General features: G+C 44.4%; 2 pseudogenes; both read right to left on the bottom strand.

Moving 5' to 3' along the window:
* The window catches only part of LOC137341921 (breakpoint cluster region protein-like), a 743,894-nt pseudogene that overhangs the window by 285,097 nt on the left and 439,864 nt on the right, over positions 1-18,933 (bottom strand).
* Positions 486-10,832, bottom strand: LOC137342334 (heat shock factor protein 1 pseudogene; annotated as a pseudogene).

Genomic DNA, 18,933 nt, shown 5'->3' with positions numbered 1-18,933 from the left:
AAAGCACTGCACAGTCAATGAATTGCTACTGAAATGCATTCACTGTTGTTATATAAGGAAATGTGGCAGATAGTGTGCACTGCAAGATCCCACAAACAATATACGAGATGAATGACCAATTAATCTGTTTTAATAGTAACTAAAAATAGAAAATAAAAAAACTTTCTACGACAGCATCATGCTTCATACTACAAGCTAGAATATTGCTTTTTTTTGAAAACTTTGTTTTTACAATATGCCAATCAAAAATACATCTTCATTTATCAGCAACTGGGACAAAGTGTAAATATACAAAGACAAGGACAGTGGAGGTGAAGTGGGGGGGGGGGGGGGGCAGGGGAGAGAGGAAAATTTGATAAAATATCAACACCATCACTCTTCATCCAAGGACAAAATGATGATATTTAAACCTCCCTCAGATAGAACCTAGTGTAGTTTGGATAGTTACTGCATACATAGATCTCTCTGTTCTATCCTTCTTTTGATTACATCTCTGTTAACACCTTGGGACATCTTGCCATGGTATAGGTGCTATATAAATCTAAGTTGTTGATGTTCTGCAGAGAAACAATAGTATAAAAGTGCATAATCTGCAATCAATTATCCAGCTTACATGCTGAAAAATCAGGATTTATCTAAGAGAAGGAACCCTGTGCTTGCACCAGGTCTGCTCGTGATTTGTCGGGTTTAATCAAGCTAGAAACATAAACTGGTTAAAATTAAATATTTAAAAATATTGTTTCAATCTTTTGCACAGTATTCTTTCCCATGCACGGCATAAAGCTCCGTCCCAAACAAGCCGGCGATAGGAGGGAGTGGGCTCTATTGCTGTTCAGAGATGGGCTGTGATGCATTGGTGCGCGATGGGAGGGAGAGCAGGTTGCTGTCCATAGGGTCTAAGTTCTGTCTTCTTATGGAAGTATGGAGAGTCTCCGAGTTCAAATAAAATGAGGTGGTGCTGTGAGTTGGAGTTTACAAGCACTAGATCTGGGGCACTGTACTGGACAACCTGCATCCAAAGTGATTGCTTATGACTCTGAGGATTTATGTCCTTGTGAACCCATCAAATCCTGGATTGCCACAAGATTGCTTTCCATGTCTGACAAATTCAAATTAACAGGAGACAGTGGGGGGCTGAGAGTGCGCTGTAGTCAAGGCCTTTCCCAATAATACATTCTGCAGATTGTCCAAACTGGAATCGATACCTTCCGAGTGATCATGGATCTCATTTTTGTCAAGGCAGGACATCCTGAGGTGAGGTGAGAGTGACTGCCCTTGACATCAAGGCAGCATTTGACCGAGTGTGGCACCAAGGAGCCCTAGTAAAATTGAAGTCAATAGGAATCAGGGGGAAAACTCTCCAGTGGCTGGAGTCATACCTAGCACAAAGGAAGATGGTAGTGGTTGTTGGAGGCCAATCATCTCAGCCCCAGGACATTGCTTCAGGAGTTCCTCAGGGCAGTATCCTTGGCCCAACCATCTTCAGCTGCTTCATCAATGACCTTCCCTCCATCATAAGGTCAGAAATGGGGATGTTCGCTGATGATTGCACAGTGTTCGGTTGCATTCCCCTCAGATAATGAAGCAGTCCTTGTCCGCATGCAGCAAGACCAAGATAACATCCAGGCTTGGGCCGATAAGTAGCAAGTAACATTCACACCAGACAAGTGCCAAGCAATGAACATCTCCAACAAGACAGAGTCTAACCACCTCCCCATGACATTACCATTGCCGAATCCCCCACCATCAACATCCTGGGGGTCAACATTGACCAGAAACTTAACTGGACCAGCCACATAAATACTGTGGCTACAAGAGCAGGTCAGAGGCAGGGTATTCTATGGCGATTGACTCACCTCCTGACTCCCCAAAGTCTTTCCGCCATCTACAAGGCACAAGTCAGGAGTGTGATGGAATACTCTCCACTTGCCTGGATGAGTGCAGCTCCAATACTCAAGAAGCTCGATACCATCAAGGACAAAGCAGCCTGCTTGATTGGCACCCCATCCACCACCTTAAACATTTACTCCCTTCACCATTGGCGCACTGTGGCTGCAGTGTGTACCATCTACAGGATACACTGCAGGAACTCGCCAAGGCTTCTTCGACAGCACCTCCAAAACCCGCGACCTCTACCACCTGGAAGGACAAGGGCAGCAGGTACATGGGAACACCACCACCTGCACATTCCCCTCCAAGTCACACACCATCCCGACTTGGAAATATATCGCCGTTCCTTCATTGTCGCTGGGTCAAAATCCTGGAACTCCCTTCCTAACAGCACTGTGGGAGAACCTTCACCACACGGACTGCAGAGGTTCAAGAAGGCGGCTCACCGCCACCTTCTCAAGGGCAATTAGGGATGGGCAATAAATGCTGGCCTCGCCAGTGACGCCCACATCCAATGAACGAATAAAAAAGAAAATTTGGTTCTCCTGCTGCAGCTGTGCAGTGCCGGTGTTGTTGCTCTTCAGGATAGACTCTACAAAGGTTGACGGAGAGAAAAGCTCCTCAGTGCTGGTGATAACAGGTCCACTCTCCTCAATCTGTGGGCTAGTAATAGGTTTTGGAGGCTCTTCTTCAATATGGACCATACGATTAGTCCTTTCTCCATTATTAACAAACAAACAGACTGATGGCCTGACTGCGCCAGATCTGTGATGTTAGGAAATAATTAGGCAAATGGACATGGAGCAGTGAAATAGCAATTATTTCCTGGAAAATGTTGAGGACATTATCAGTGCTGATGATTCTTGCAGGAGTTCAGAGGAGTACGAGCGACTGTACTTTGGCACGGAATGGGCTGAATTACTGTCATTTAATATGAGGAGGCATTCTCTTCACTCCAATGACTCTGTTGGATTGCATAAGTAAAATCAGGAACTGAATCAGCTTATTCACAATTTTCTGGTGCTGTGTATGCTTCTGTCTTAGGTTGGCCACCTCCCTGCACAATGCTTCTCATGTTTCATGGCCATTAATTTAGAGCTCAGGTGCTCCTGCTACCATTTCATGATCTGCATGTTGGTTAGAGTTTTTCCAATGACATCTGCCTGGAATCTTATCTCTTCAGGTTTCATAGTTGGCATACTTGTTACTTTTCCCTTAATATTTTCCAGTAAGAGTTTCTTGCCCTGGATGAAGTATGGATGCTGAAACTCTTGTCCTTCTCCAGTCTCATTAGAAAACCTTGTTCAATATTTGCTGCTATGCAATATCCAGACATGTTGAGCTGCTGAATGAAGCTGTTTTGGATGAAATTCACATTGAAAATGATCTCTACAAATAATCACAGATGTCAGAGTGGTGACCAAAGAAAAAAGTCTGCGAAATTCAGAACAAATTGATAGTCTACATTAAAAGTGAACTAACAGCAATATGGTTCCTACCATCACTGAATTTCCACAATGGTTCTGCTGAAGGTAATCAGTTTGCAAAATGTACTTCTCATGAGAAAACAATTTTGCCTTTGATTCAAAAAAAGTGAAGAATGTACCCATAAATTACAGTAATGGGAAACCTTCTCATGAGCATTTTATAGGATGGTATCACCAAATCAGCCCCCAGCTCTAATGAATATTCAGCAAGGACTGAGAAGCAATGGGCCGTGTCCACAAATCTACTGGAATTAGATAATGAAATAACAAAATCAATTGGACAAGGGCAATCCATTGGACATATTCAGATTTTAAAATACTCCTTTGAAAGAAGATTATGGCTCATGTTATTCCTGGCAAATTAGCTAATTGGATGAATGGCTTAAAAGGAAAATCAAATAAATGGAAAGAGTTCTGATTAGAGCAATGACAAGAGCAAATCTGTAGGAATATGTTCTGGGTTCTCTGTATTCACACTATTTACAAATGATATAGAAGAAGGTACTTATAAAATTTGCTGGTGATACCAAGGTATGTGCCAGGCACTTCACTGACACCGGTAGAAGAACAAACAATGCATCAACAACTACCTTAAAGCTTAGCACACCAAAAGCCTTGCACATTTATTATTCAAATTGCTTACTTGTGAACATAAATATAACCCAAACCTCATCAGTTTATTGGAAGGAGCAAAACTGGCAACAGGCAGTCTGTGGCTAATAGATGAGGATTACTGCACTAAGATTTAGGTTGGAATGTTGGCACATTAAATGGGCTACTACAGCTTTAATATAACAATTATAGTGCTTTTTCATTGTCTACACGTTTTCATGATTCAGTTCCAGGAAGTGATTTAATTTCATCAACCAAATAAAGACATTTATGCAGCCAGGTGGCTAGAATAAGGCTTTAAGAGGACTGAGACCTAATCATTTTACATGCTGTGACAGTGAGACACAAAATTTTAATTCCCTTGAGAAAAAAAAGCTGTGAGTGCATATTACAAGAATAATTACAATACAGTATTTTGGTGCTCATCAGGTAACTCATACTAGTGATGGAACATTTTAAGCACCAGTTTCTATATTAAGCACTCTAATGTCATCTAGAGCAAATGAACAATTTGCAGGGCTATGGGGACAGAGCAAGGGAGTGGGATTAATTGGATAGCTTTTTCAAATAGCCTCCTTCTGTGCTGTAAGATTCTATGATCATGGCCTAGGTGCAGAATGGAGCTGCGAGTTTAGTACCAAATTAAAGGCATTTTGTACTGTTTCGAAACTGGGTTGAGACTGGCCAAACTCATTTCATGTAGGACTGTTACAGCCAGCAGAGAGAGAAGGCTTTACCCATCAGCCTGGGCCTGATTCAAATTCAAGCACCAGGGATTAAAAGAGTATTGTATTACAATCCCTGGGGTTATATTAATACATCGGTTTTTATTATACCAATAATTTATATTCTGGTAAACATTCACTTCGATGTGCTATTAGGAAAGAAAGGTTACAGCACGGAAGGAGGCTATTCAACCCATCGAGTCTGCGCCGGCTCTATGCAAGAGCAATCCAGCTAGTCCCACTCCCCCGCCCTATCACCGTAGCCCTGCACATTTTTCCCTTTCAAGTACTTATCCAGTTCCCTTTTGAAGGCCATGATTGAATCTGCCTCCACCACCCCCTCGGGCAGTGCATTCCAGATCCTAACCACTCGCTGTATAAAAAAGATTTTCCTCATATCACCTTTGGTTCTTTTGCCAATCACCTTAAATCTATGTCCTCTGGTTCTTGACCCTTCCACCAATGGGAACAGTTTCTCTCTATCTACTCTGTCTAGGCCTTTCATGATTTTGAATACCTCTTTCAAATCTCCTCGCAACCGTCTCTGTTCCAAGGAGAACAACCCCAACTTCTCCAGTCTATCCACGTAACTGAAGTCCCTCATTCCTGGAATCATTCCAGTAAATCTCTTCTGCACCCTCTCTAAGGCCTTCACATCTTTCCTGAAGTGCGGTGCCCAGAACTGGACACAATACTCCAGTTGTGGCTAAACCAGTTTTTTTTAATAAAGGTTCATCATGACTTACATACAAATAAATATTACAAAACACAGGGATAAAAACAGCTCCCAATAAATGCTCGGCACCGTTCAGTAGCTATCTTACTCAGGTGATCTTTCTCCCCCCTCCACTGTTGCATACAAGGACCTTATTTTGAACCATATTTCAGTTCTTGATTGGAGGAGCAGAGTGAGGGACACACACAATGCAGAAGTTGAGCTATAAAAAGGAGTAAAAGGCTACAAAGGTATACCAGGTCAGAGGGAGAACTGAAATCACAAAGGGACTGAGATTTGTATGTGGGAATTGAACTACATTTAAAGAATGAGGAAGACTATACTGTATGTACACTACATTCCTTTCTCATTGTTCATTTGTTCAAATGCCACACACAAATCTATTATACCAAAGTAGCACAAATATTGGAAGTGGAAAACTTTATAATGTTACGGCCACTCTGGTGTAAGGTACTCATCAGCTCTAACTCTCAGATTAAGACTATAAAACTTAATCCATGCAGGAAGTTTGTAAATGTAACTGATTTGCAGTGGCGTTTAGAAAAATTCCTTTCAATTTGGCCAAAGATGTACCTGTGTGAGTAAAATGAGTTCTAACTTTCCCCTGGGTTCCTAGTCAGCAAATCTATCCAAGAGTACAAAACCTGCCTGAACATTAACAAAGTGACACTCCCCGCAATATGCCAGTGAGTAAATGCACCATATGAGGTGGCAGTGATTTTGCAGTCCAGGAATGTACTGGCTCTGGGCTTTCTCAGTTGGAGAGACAAGTGGAGCGCCGCATCTAGCCTCATCATTCCACGGTTACAATATTTTAAAAAACTGTTTGGGTTGCCTTTTCTGATCACAGACGAGAAACAAGGCAATTAATGAGGAAATCAACAGAAGCACCAATATATGGAAGGACAGAAAGGGGGAAGGTTGGAGTTAACGGGTCCTAGGAATTTGGGTGTATTTTTTTCCAAGAATAGAAGGTGCAAGCGAAGGCGTCTTGGGTTGTTGAGGGGATATGTAGGGTACGGAGATAAGAAATGGTCTCAGAGATCTCGAAGCCCCAGTTGAGCCCCATTTGATCTCAAGATTGTGAGTCGTCATGTGTGTTGATGAGGGGTCAATGTGAAGGGTGAGGGTGAAGAAAGTGAGGAGGGCAAGGAAGTTAATGGAAGTGGGGCAGGTGAGCTTAAATGGATATCATTTACTCATCACATCTGGGAAAGACAAAAAATAGAATAAAAAAAACAGGACAGTAGGTCTACAAGCAATTAACATAGTAACAGTTTCAGGCAGAAGACCTTTGGTCCATCTAGCCCACCAACTGCAATATTCCCTTGGTGCAATTCTAATAATCCTGAATCCCATTTGTTGACAAGAACCTGTCCAGTTCCTTCTTGAAACTCATTAAGGTTTCTTGTTTCACCACCCTATTAGTAAAAATGTTCCTCCTGGATTTCCTATTTTCTTTTGTTCTCCTTAAATGCTGTACATGGCAGAAAAACTTAATTCAACCGAATATGCCCAAACCTTTAAACACCTCTATTATATCCCCTCTCAGTCTTCTCTTTTCAAGAGAAAAGACCCAGGGTAGTTAATTTTTCCTGAAATGTTATTCCCTTAAGTTCTGGGATTAACCTTGTAACCCTTCTCTGTAGCCCTGCCAATAAATTAATATTCTTTTTGAAATAGGGAGGCCAAAACTGCAGATATGACTCTAGATATGGTCTGACCAGGGCCAAATACAATTTTAAAATGACCTCTTTGCATTTATATGCTGTGCACTCCAACATTCTGTTTGCTTTTTTAACAGCCTAGGAACATTGTGTTGATGGTTTAGTGACCTGTCCACTAAAACCCCAAGATCTCACTCCTTCTCTGGGATACCCTCATGTACATTATAATTTAGCACATAATCCACATCAACTTTCCTCTGCCAAATCTCATAACTTTACATTTCTCTGAATTATTCTGCATCGGCCATTTCTTCACTCAGATAGAGCTTGTCCAGATCCTTTTGAAATTGTGCGCATTGATATTCATCATTTGTCACTGCTCCCAATTTGGTATCATCTGCTAATTTGGACACAATTCCTTCCTCTAAATCATTTATAAAAATTACAAACAACAGTGGCCCCAACACTAAACCTTGGGGTACTCTGCTGCCAACCAGATACCTGCCCATGCACTACTACTCATTGCTGTCTACCAACCAACCATTTGCCAACCCATTTTAATACATTCCCATCTATCGAATATTTTATGTGGTAGCCTATTATGTAAGACAGTGTCAAGTGCCTTCCTAAAATCGAAATAGATCCATTATCTCTCCCCTATCTACTAGGTCTGTCAGCCCCTCAAAGCAATCAAATAAATTAGTCCCACTCCTAAAACCTTGCTAACTGGCTCGTTTCCTCGAGATGCTCCCTTATATTATCCCTCATAATGCTTTCAAACACTTTCCCAAAAATGGAAGGAAGGCTTACATGTCTATAATTTGATGGTTCATCCCTCGCCCTTTTTTTGCTATTTTCCAGTCCTCTGGGATTTGGCCCGTGTTCAGCGAAGTCTGAAAAATATCCGCCGGAGCCACTCAATCGTTTGAGCTGATCCCTTCAGAACCCTGGGGTGCATGTTGCCAGAGACAAGAGGCTTATCTACCTTGAGCTTCAACAACCTCCACAATATGTCCTCTCTTGTGATTTCAATATTTTTCAGTCTACATTCAACCTTTAAACTGTACCCCCAATTTTGGAACACTTATTGTGAACACTTGAATATTAACAGTTAAATACTTCCAACAACTTCTCCAGCTTTGGACACCATTCTGCTTTATTTTCCAGCTATGTTTTCTTTGTGATCCTTCTTTGTAGCCCTCATCCATTTATTGGCATTCCTCACCCGATCGTTCCAGATCTCCCTATCCTGTTCCTTTTCTGAACATTAAAATAAGTTTGTGTGCTTTCTCTTTCTCCCAAAAGCCTTTCATAGCTTTATTAGTAAGTCAAACTGGTCTTACTCTTTTATTCTGTACCTGACCTATTTCAGGGATAAATTCCTTTTGCATCGTAAAAACTATTCCACTTTCCTTCCACATCTTTCACGCCCAGTATCTCTTCCCATGCGTTCTCTCATACCCTTAAAATTAGCATGTTTATATTTGCTTTCTACCCTCACGTCTACACTGAATGTCAGAACATTATGGTCACTAGATGCCAAATATTCCCTTACTTCTACGTTGCTTATTGTTCCCTCCTCATTCATTAGAACTAAATCCAATATTGCACTATATATTACATAGAATTACGTAGAAGTTACTGCATAGAAACAGGCCATTTGGCCCAACAGGTCCATGCTGGTGTTTATGTTCCAAACGAGCCTCCTTCCACCCTACTTCATCTATCCCTATCAGCATATCCTTCTATTCCTTTCTTTCTCATTTACTTATCTAACTTCCCCTTAAATGCAATTATGCTATTTGCCTCAACTACTCCTTGTGGTCAGAAGTTCCACATTCTAACCGCTTTCTGGGTGCAGACATTTCTCCTGAATTCTTTATTGGATTTACATGGACTATCTCATATTTATGAACCCTAGTTTTGCGTTCCCCTACAAGCGGAAACATTTTCTCCAGGTCACCCTCGAGAGAAAACAGCCTCAGCCTGTTCAGTCTTTCCTGATAGGTATAACCTCTCAGGTCTGGTACCATCCTTGCAAATCTATTTTTACACCTTCTCTAACGCCTCTATATCCTTTTAATAATATGGAGACCAGAACTGTGCACAGCACTCTAAGTGTTGTCTAACCAAGGTTCGATACAAGCTCAACAAAATTTCTGTAACAAAAGCAAAATACTGCGGATGCTGGAAATCTGAAATAAAAACAGAAAATGCTGGAAATACTCAGCAGGTCAGGCAGCGTCTGTGGAGAGAGAAACAGAGTTAACATTTCAGGTCGATGACCTTTCATCAGAACTGGAAGAAGTAAAGATTTAACAGTTTTTAAGCAAGTACAGAGCCGGGGGTGGGGGGGGGGGGGTGGAGAAGAGGAAGGGAGGGAAGAACAAAAGGGAAGGTCTGTGATAGGGTGGAGGGCAGGAGAGATTAAATGACAAAAGGGATGATGGTGCAAGGCAAGGAGGGTGGGAATGGGACAAGTAAAGAAACAAAATATGGGTCTCAAGGAGCTGCAAATGGCTACAGCAGAAACATTACCAGCAACTGCTGGCTGAAAAAAGTGGGACCAGTGGTTCTGATCTGAAGTTACTGAAATCAATGTTGATGCCAGAAGGTTGTAAAGTCCCTATTCGCAAGATGAGGTGCTGCTCCTCGAGCTTCATTGGAACGGTGTAAGAGGCACAGGACAGAGAGGTCAGAGTGGGAGTGGGACTTACAATTAAAATGGTAAGCAGCCGGCAGGTCAGGGTCATGCTTGCAGACTGAGCGGAGGGTGTTCAGCAAAGTGATCACCCAATCTGTGTCTGGTCTCCCCAATGTAGAGGAGACCGCATCGTGAGCAGCGAATACAGTATACTAAACTGAAAGAATCTGGAAGGATTGTTTGGAGCCCTGGACGGTGGGAAGGGAGAAGGTGAAAGGGGAAGTGTTGCATCTTCTGCGCTCACATGGGAAGGTGCCGTGGGGCGGACAGCAGGTGTTGGGGGTGATGGAAGAGTGGACCGGGGTGTCATGGAGGGAACGGTCCCTTCGGAATGCTGAAAGGGGAGGAGAGGGGAAGATGTGTTTGGTGGTGGGATCGCACTGGAGGTGGCGGAAATGGCGGAGGATGATCTGTTGAATGTGGAGGCTGGTGGGGTGGAAGATGAGGACAAGGGGGACCCTATCGTGGTTCTGGGAGGGAGGGGAAGGGGTGAGGGCAGAAACGCAGGAAACGGGATGGACACAGTCGTGGGCCCTGTCAACTACAGTGGAGGGGAATCCTCGGTTAAGGAAAAAGGAAGACATATTGGAAGCACTGGTGTGGAAGGTGACATCGCCAGAACAGATACGACAGAGACAAGAAACTGGAGACTGATTGGGCTCCCATCAGGACGGCCCGCTTCTTCCTTGAACAGAGGCCCACCCAGTCCCCATCTGCCACCATCCTCCTCTGCCTTGTTCTTACGTTGAACAACTTCTCCTTTGACTCCACTCACATTCTCCAAATAAAAGGTGTCGCTATGGGAACCTGTATGGGTCCCAGCTATGCCTGCCTTTTCGTGGGATACATGGAACATTCCTTGTTCCAGTCCTTCTCAGGTCCCCTCCCTCACCTCTTTTTCCGGTACATTGATGACTGTATTGGTGCAGTTTCCTGCTCTCGCCCTGAACTGGAAAATGTCATGAACTTTGGTTCCAATTCCCAACCCTCCCTTGCCTTCACATGGTCCATCTCTGATTCTTCCCCTCCTCGACTTCTCTATCTCCATTTCTGGTGATTAGATGTTGGTTGACAGCCTTTGTAAGCCCACCAGCTCCCACAGCTACCTTGATTACACTCCCTCCCACCCCGCTTTCTGTAAGGACTCTATTCCATTCTCCCAGTTTCTCCATCTCCGTCACAATTGTTATGACGATTCCACCAGTGCCTCCGATATGTCTTCCTTTTTCCTCAACCGAGGATGCCCCCCAACGGTGGTTGACAGGACCATCGACCATGTACATCCCATTTCCCTCACATCTTCCCTCACCCCTTCCCCTCCCTCCCAGAATCATGATAGCATTCCCTTTGACCTCAACTTCCACTCCACCAGCTTCCACATTCAACGTATCATAGAACCATAGAAAAGATACAGCACAGAAGGGGGCCATTTGGCCCATCGTGTCCACGCCGGCTCGAAGAACAACCAGGCGCCCATTCTAATCCCACCTTCCAGCACCCGGTCCATAGCTCCGCAGCTTACAGCACTTTAGCTGCAGATCCAAATACTTTTTAAAAGAGTTGAGGGTCCCTGCCTCTACCACCAATTTGGGCAGTGAATTCCATACACCCACCACCCTCTGGGTAAAAAAGTTGTTCCTCATGTCTCCTCTAATCCTTCCACCAAACAGCTTAAATCTATGTCCTCTAGTTCTTGAACTCTCCGCTCGGGGAAACAGGTACTTCCTGTCTACTCTATCTGGGCCCCTCATAATTTTGTACACCTCAATCAAGTCACCCCTCAGCCTCCTCTGCTCCAAGGAAAACAATCCCAGCCTATCCAATCTCTCCACGTAGCTGCAATTTTCAAGCCCTGGCAACATTCTTGTAAATCTTCTCTGCACTCTCTCCAGAGCAATTGCATCCTTCCTGTAATGTGGTGACCTGAACTGCACACAATACTCCAGCTGTGGCCTTACCAGCGTTTTATACAGTTCCATCATTACATCCCTGCTTTTGTATTCTATACTTCAGCTAATAACGGAGAGCATTCAGTGTGCCTTCTTCACAACCTTATCTACCTGTACTGCCACCTTCAGGGACCTGTGCACATGCACTCCAAGGTCTCTCACTTCCTCTGCCCCTCTCAATATATTCCCGTGAACTGCGTATTCCCTTTTACTGTTTGCCCTCCCGAAGTGCATTACCTCACACTTCTCCGGGTTGAACTCCATTTGCCACTTTTTCGCCCACTCCACCAACCCATTGATGTCTTCTTGGAGTCCACAGCTATCCTCTTCACTATCAACTACACGGCCAATTTTTGTGTCATCTGAAAATTTGCCAATCATGCCCCCTACATTCAAGTCCAAATCATTTAAGATATACCACAAACAGCAAGGGACCCAACACTGAGCCCTGTGGCACACCACTGGAAACGGATTTCCATTTGCAAAGACATCCATCGACTTTTACCCTGTGTTTACTGTTACTGAGCCAATTTTGATCCAATTCACCACATTTCCCTGTATCCCATCGGCTTTTACTTTTCTGACCAGTCTGCCATGTGGGACCTTGTCAAATGCCTTACTTCCTACGTGCTCTCATCCCACGTACTCCCCGCGTGGGAGACTTCTACGGGAGACTTCTACTGCCTCCCAAAGATACACAAAGCCAACTCACCCGGACGTCCTATCGTATCAGGCAACGGAACCCTGTGAGAGAACCTCTCTGGATACGTCGAGGGCATCCTGAAACCCATCGTACAGGGAACCCCAGCTTCTGTCGCGACACTACAGACTTCCTACAAAAACTCAGCACCCGCGGACCAGTTGAACCAGGAACACTTCTCACCACGATGGACGTCTCGGCACTATACACCAGTATCCCCCACGATGACGGCATCGCTGCGACAGCCTCAGTACTCAACACCAACAACAGCCAATCCCCAGACGCCATCCTACAACTCATCCGCTTCATCCTGGATCACAATGTCTTCACCTTCGATAACCAGTTCTTTACCCAAACACACGGAACAGCCATGGGGACCAAATTCGCACCCCAATACGCCAACATTTACATGCACAAGTTCGAGCACGACTTCTTCACTGCACAGGACCTCCAACCAACGCTATACACCAGATATATCGACGACATTTTCTTCCTATGGACGCACGGCGAAGAATCACTGAAGAGACTACACGATAACATCAACAAGTTTCATCCCACCATCAAACTCACCATGGACGACTCCTCAGAATCGGTTTCTTTCTTGGACACACAAATCTCCATCAAAGACGGGCACCTCAGCACCTCACTCTACCGCAAGCCCACGGACAACCTCACGATGCTCCACTTTTCCAGCTTCCACCCTACCCACGTCAAAGAGGCCATCCCCTATGGACAGGCCCTGCGAATACACAGGATCTGCTCAGATGAGGAGGAACGCGATGGACACCTACAGACGTTGAAAGACGCCCTCCTAAGAACGGGAGTTCCGACGGGCCACAGCGAAGAATCGCATAGATCTCCTCAGAAGACAAACACGGGACACAACCAGAGTACCCTTCGTCGTCCAGTACATCCCCGGAGCGGAGAAACTACGCCATGTTCACCGCAGCCTTCAACATGTCATTGATGACGACGAACACCTCGCTAAGGCCAACCCCACGCCTCCACTACTCGCCTTTAAACAGCCACCCAACCTCAAACAAACCATCGTTCGCAGCAAATTACCCAGCTTTCAGGAGAACAGCGTCCATGACACCACACAACCCTGCCACGGCAACCTCTGCAAGACATGCCAGATCATCGACACAGATACCACCATCACACGAGAGGACACCACCCACCAGGTATATGGTTCATACTCCTGTGACTCGGCCAACGTTGTCTACCTCATACGTTGCAGGAAAGGATGCCCCGGAGCATGGTACATTGGCGAGACCATGCAGACACTGCGACAACGGATGAACGGACACCGCGCAACAATCGCCAGACAGGAGGGTTCCCTCCCGGTCGGGGAACACTTTAGCAGTCAAGGACATTCAGCCACCGATCTTCGGGTAAGCGTTCTCCAAGGCGGCCTTCGACACACACGACAACGCAAAATCGTCGAGCAGAAATTGATAGCCAAGTTCCGCACCTATGAGGACGGCCTCAACCGGGATCTTGGGTTCATGTCACGCTACACGTAAACCCACCAGCAGGAGAAAAAAGTTATCTGTTTTTAATACAACTGGACATTCTCTCTTTCTCTCTCTCTGCCTTTCGGGTCTCTTTCTCTCTTTATCTGTGTAATCTGACCCATTGTGTATTCAGTATACTGGGACGTACTGTTTTCCGTGGCGAACCTGTCTGAACACCAACGACACCTTTGATTGGTGTGATTGTGTCCCAGCCTAATATAAGATATGCGATTTGAGAACCTTTCACTCACTCACTCACCTGACGAAGGAGATAATCTCCGAAAGCTTGTGATTTTCAAATAAAACTGTTGGACTATAACCTGGTGTTGTAAGATTCCTTACTAAAATCCATGTAGACAACATCCACTGTACTACCCTCATCAATCCTCCTTGTCACTTCCTCAAAGAATTCAATCAGATTTGTGAGGCATGACCTTCCCTGAACAAATCCATGCTAACTATCCCTGATTAAACCATGCCTTTCCAAGTGACAGTTTATCCTATCTCTCAGTATTGATTCTAATAGTTTGCCCACCACCGAGGTAAGACTGATCGACCTATAATTGTTCGGCCTTTCCCTCATATCCTTATTAGTCTTCCAGTCCTCCGGTACCTCCCCTGTATCTGGTGAGGATTGTAAAATGATCCTCAGAGCATCCGCTATTTCCTCCCTGGCTTCCTTCAATAGCCTAGGAATCAATCCATCCGGCCCTGGTGACTTATCAACTTTCAAGGATTCCAGTCCCTCTAGTACTTCCTCTCTCGTTATGTTTACCTTATCCAATATTTCACACCTCTCCTCTTTAACTACTGTGTCCGGATCATCCCTTTCCTTTGTGAATACGGACACAAAATATTCATTTAAAACCCTACCCACATCCTCTGCTTTGACACACAAGTTACCCTTATCATCCCTGATAGGTCCCACCTTTTCTTTCGCTATCCTCTTGTTCTTAATGTACTGACAAAACATCATCCTCCGCCATTTCCGCCACCTCCAGCACGATGCCACCACCAAACATATTTTCCACTTTCAGCATTCTGAAGGGACCGCTCCTTCCGCCACACCCTGGTCCACTCTTCCATCACCCCCAACACCAGCTCTCCTCCTCATGGCATCTTCTTGTGCAAGCACAGGAGATGCAACACATGCCCCTTCACCTCCTCCTTTCCCAGCGATCAGGGCCCCAAACACTCCTTCCAGGTGAAACAACGATTTACTTGTACTTATTTCCAGTTAGTATATTGTATTCGCTGCTCACAATGTGGTCTCCTCTACACTGGGGAGACCAGACACAGATTGGGTGATCACTTTGCTGAACACCTCCGCTCAGTCCACACGCGTGACCCTGACCTGCCGGTCGCTTGTCATTTTAATTCTCCTTCCCACTCCCACTCTGACCTCTCTGTCCTCAGCCTCTTACGCTGTTCCAATGAAGCTCAACGGAAGCTCGAGGAACAGCACCTCATGTTTCGATTCGGCACTTTACAACCTTCCGGACTCAACACTGGTTTCAATAACTTCAGATCAGAACCACTGCTCCCATTTTTTCGGACAGCAGGTGCTGGTAATGTTTCTGCTGCCGCCATTTACAGCTCCTCTGGACCCATCTTCTGTTTCTTTACTTGTCCCATTCCCACTCTCCTTGCTTTGCACCATCATCCCTTTTATCATTTAATCACTCCTGCCCTCCACCCTATCACAGGCCTGGTTCTGTACTTGCTTAAAAGTTGTTAAATCTTAACATCTTCCAGTTCTGACAAAAGTTCATCGACCTGAAACATTAACTCTGTTTCTCTCTCCACAGATGCTTGACTTGCTGAGTATTTCCAGCATTTTCTGTTTTTATTTAACATAACTTCCCTACTTTTTAATTGTATTCCTCTAGAAATGAACGTCAGTGCTTTGTTTGCATGTTTTATGCCCTTGTTAACTTGCATTGCTACTTTTAATGATTTGTGAATTTGTAACCCCAGATCTCTTTGCTCCTCTACACCATTTAGACTCTTACTTTCTGAGGAGTATGTGGTCTCCTTATTCCTCCTCCCAAAATGCACCACCTCACACTTATCTATACTGAAACTCATTTGTCAATTACACGGCCATTCTGCAAGTTTCTTAATGTTTTCTTGTATTTCGTTGCAGTCTTCTACGGTATTAACTATACCCCACAATTTGGTGTCATCGGCAAATTTTGAAATTGTACTTCCGATTCCCGAGTCCAAATCGTTTATGTAAATGATGAAAAACTATGGTCCCAGCACCGATCCCTGTGGAACACCACTTCCCATCTTCCAGCAGTTTGAGTAATTATCGTTAACCCCTACTCTCTGTTTTGTAGCCAACTTGCTATCCATTCTGCTACCTGTCCCCTGACTCCACATGCTCTGACCTTAGTCATGAGTCTACTATGAAGGCCTTTTGAAAATCCAAATATATTTCATCTATTGCATTACCCTTGTCTACCCTTTCTGTTACTTCTTCAAAGAATTCAATAAAGTTGCTCAAGCACGACCTTCCCTTTTGAATTCTGTGCTGACTATTCTTCATTATATTTTCATCCTCTAGATGTCTTTCTATTACATCTTTGAGTAAAGATTCCATTATCTTTCCTACCACTGGCGTTAAGCTAACTGGTCTATAGTTCCCTGGACTGGTTCTATCTCCCTTTTTAAATATAGGAATCACATTATCTGTCCACCAGTCCTCTGGCACTATTCCCTTTTCTAATGAATTTTTATAAATATATAATAGTGCCTCTGCTATCTGTTCCCTAGCTTCTTTTAAGCTGCGCGGATGCAGTCCATCAGGGGTTTTATCCTCTCTAAGTTTGATAGGTTTATCAATTATCTCCCGTCTTTCTATCTTAAATGTGTTGATATCTTTTTTGATCTCTTCTTCCGATGTCCTGCCCACCATGTTAGCCTCCCTTGAGGCAAAGCAATTATTCATAGAATCATAGAAAACTTACAGCACGGAAGGAGGCCACTCGGCCCATCGTGTCTGCGCTGGCCAGAAATGAGCCACCCAGCCCAATCCCACTTTCCAGCACTTCGTCTGTAGCCTGTAGGTTACGGCACTTCAGGTGCACATCCAGGTACTTTTTAAATGAGTTGAAGGTTTCTGCCTCTACCACCCTTTCAGGCAGTGAGTTCCACACCCCACCCTCTGGGTGAAAAAAATTCTCCTCAGCTCCCCTCTAATCCTTCTACCAATCACTTTAGATCTATGCCCCCTGGTCACTGACCTCTCTACTGAGGGAAATAGATCCTTCCTATCCACCCTATCGAGGCCCCTCATAATTTTGTACAACTCAATTAAATCATCCCTCAGCCTCCTTTGTTCCAAAGAGAACAACCCCAGCCTATCCAATCTTTCCTCACAGCTAAAATTCTCCAGTCCTGGCAACATCCTCGTAAATCTCCTCTGCACCCTCTCGAGTGCAATTACATCTTTCCTGTAATGTGGTGACCAGAACTGTACACAGTACTCAAGCTGTGGCCTAATTAGTGTTTTATACAGTTCCAGCATAACCTCCCTGCTCTTATATTCTATGCTAATAAAGGAAAGTATTCCATATGCCCTCTTAACCACCTTATCCACCAGTCCTGCTACCTTCAGGGATCTGTGGACATGCACTTCAAGGTCCCTCTCTTCCTCTACACCTCTCAGTATCCTCCCATTTATTGTGTATTCCCTTGCCTTGGTTGCCCTCCCCAAATACATCACCTCTGGATTGAATTCCATTTGCCACTTTTCTGCCCACCTGACCAGTCCATTGATATTTTCCTGCAGTCTACAGCTTTCCTCCTCACTCTCAACCACACGGCCAATTTTTGTATCGTCTGCCATATTCAATATTTCTGCCATTTTGTTGTAATTACCCCTTATAGGTTCCTTAAATAACTGTTTTAAAAATGAGGCCCTCACAATTTTAATAAATTCCCACTGGCTTGCACACTGTCCTTATCGTGCATGCCAATCAATGTGAGGAAGATTGAAATGCCCCAGGAAAGACTTGGCCCTCAGCTGTCTTAACTTCTCCCATAAAACTGCATCAATTTGATTATTTGGTGGCTTGTCTCAATCCTTATGCCCCCTTTCCTAATTATTCTTAGCCTGCAATCTGTTCTGCTCTCCCCTTCCCCATGTACTATTTTAAACACCCCCCCCCCCCACTGTCTTCTTTACTCTTTCTGCAAGCACAACTCCAGTTCAAGTGAAGTCATCCCTCCTGAACAGCATCCCTCTGTCCCAGAACAGGACCCAATGTCCTAGGAACTGAAACCCTCCCTCCTGCACCATCTCTCAAGCCAGGCATTAATTGATTTAATCTGTCCTTGTGTAACCTGCCCTGTGCAAGGCACAGGAAGATCTCGAGATTGCCACCCTTGAGGTCTTACTCTTCAACTTTGACCTGTCATTCATTTCGCTGTGGTATTCCATCACCTGCAAAAAGATAATCCAAGCGACTGGATGGTTAGAAAGGCGGCTATGTCAGAAGGCATTTTACACAATGAAGTGAGCAGCCTTACAGATTCACTGTGCCAACTCTTAATAGATAAATGTAGCCCAAATATTGAAACTAATGCCCCTATCTCTACCAAGGACAGCTTTCAACCGATGTGAATAACAGTGCTCAACAGACAATTCTCTATGGATAAATTTACCCAGTGGATACATGTTTACATGGGGTTAGAAGGGGATGTTTATGGCGTACTTTGATGCTGACCTCTGATAGTGCAGAGGCCCAGACTATGATCAATAACTATCTGCTCATTGGAGCACTAAATTAAAGGGACTAAAAGCTGTCAAATCCCCTGGACCTGATGGCTTACATCCTAGGGTTTTAAAAGAAGTGGCTGCAGAGATAGCGGATGCATTGGTTATGATTTTCTAAAATTCCCTGGATTCTAGAATGGTCCCAGTGGACTGGGAGGTAGCG

This window comes from Heptranchias perlo, chromosome 25 (genome assembly GCF_035084215.1).
Source record: "Heptranchias perlo isolate sHepPer1 chromosome 25, sHepPer1.hap1, whole genome shotgun sequence".
Lineage (NCBI taxonomy): Eukaryota > Metazoa > Chordata > Chondrichthyes > Hexanchiformes > Hexanchidae > Heptranchias > Heptranchias perlo.
The sequence above is the reverse complement of the archived record's forward strand: the minus strand, read 5'-3'. Positions and strand labels throughout refer to the sequence as shown.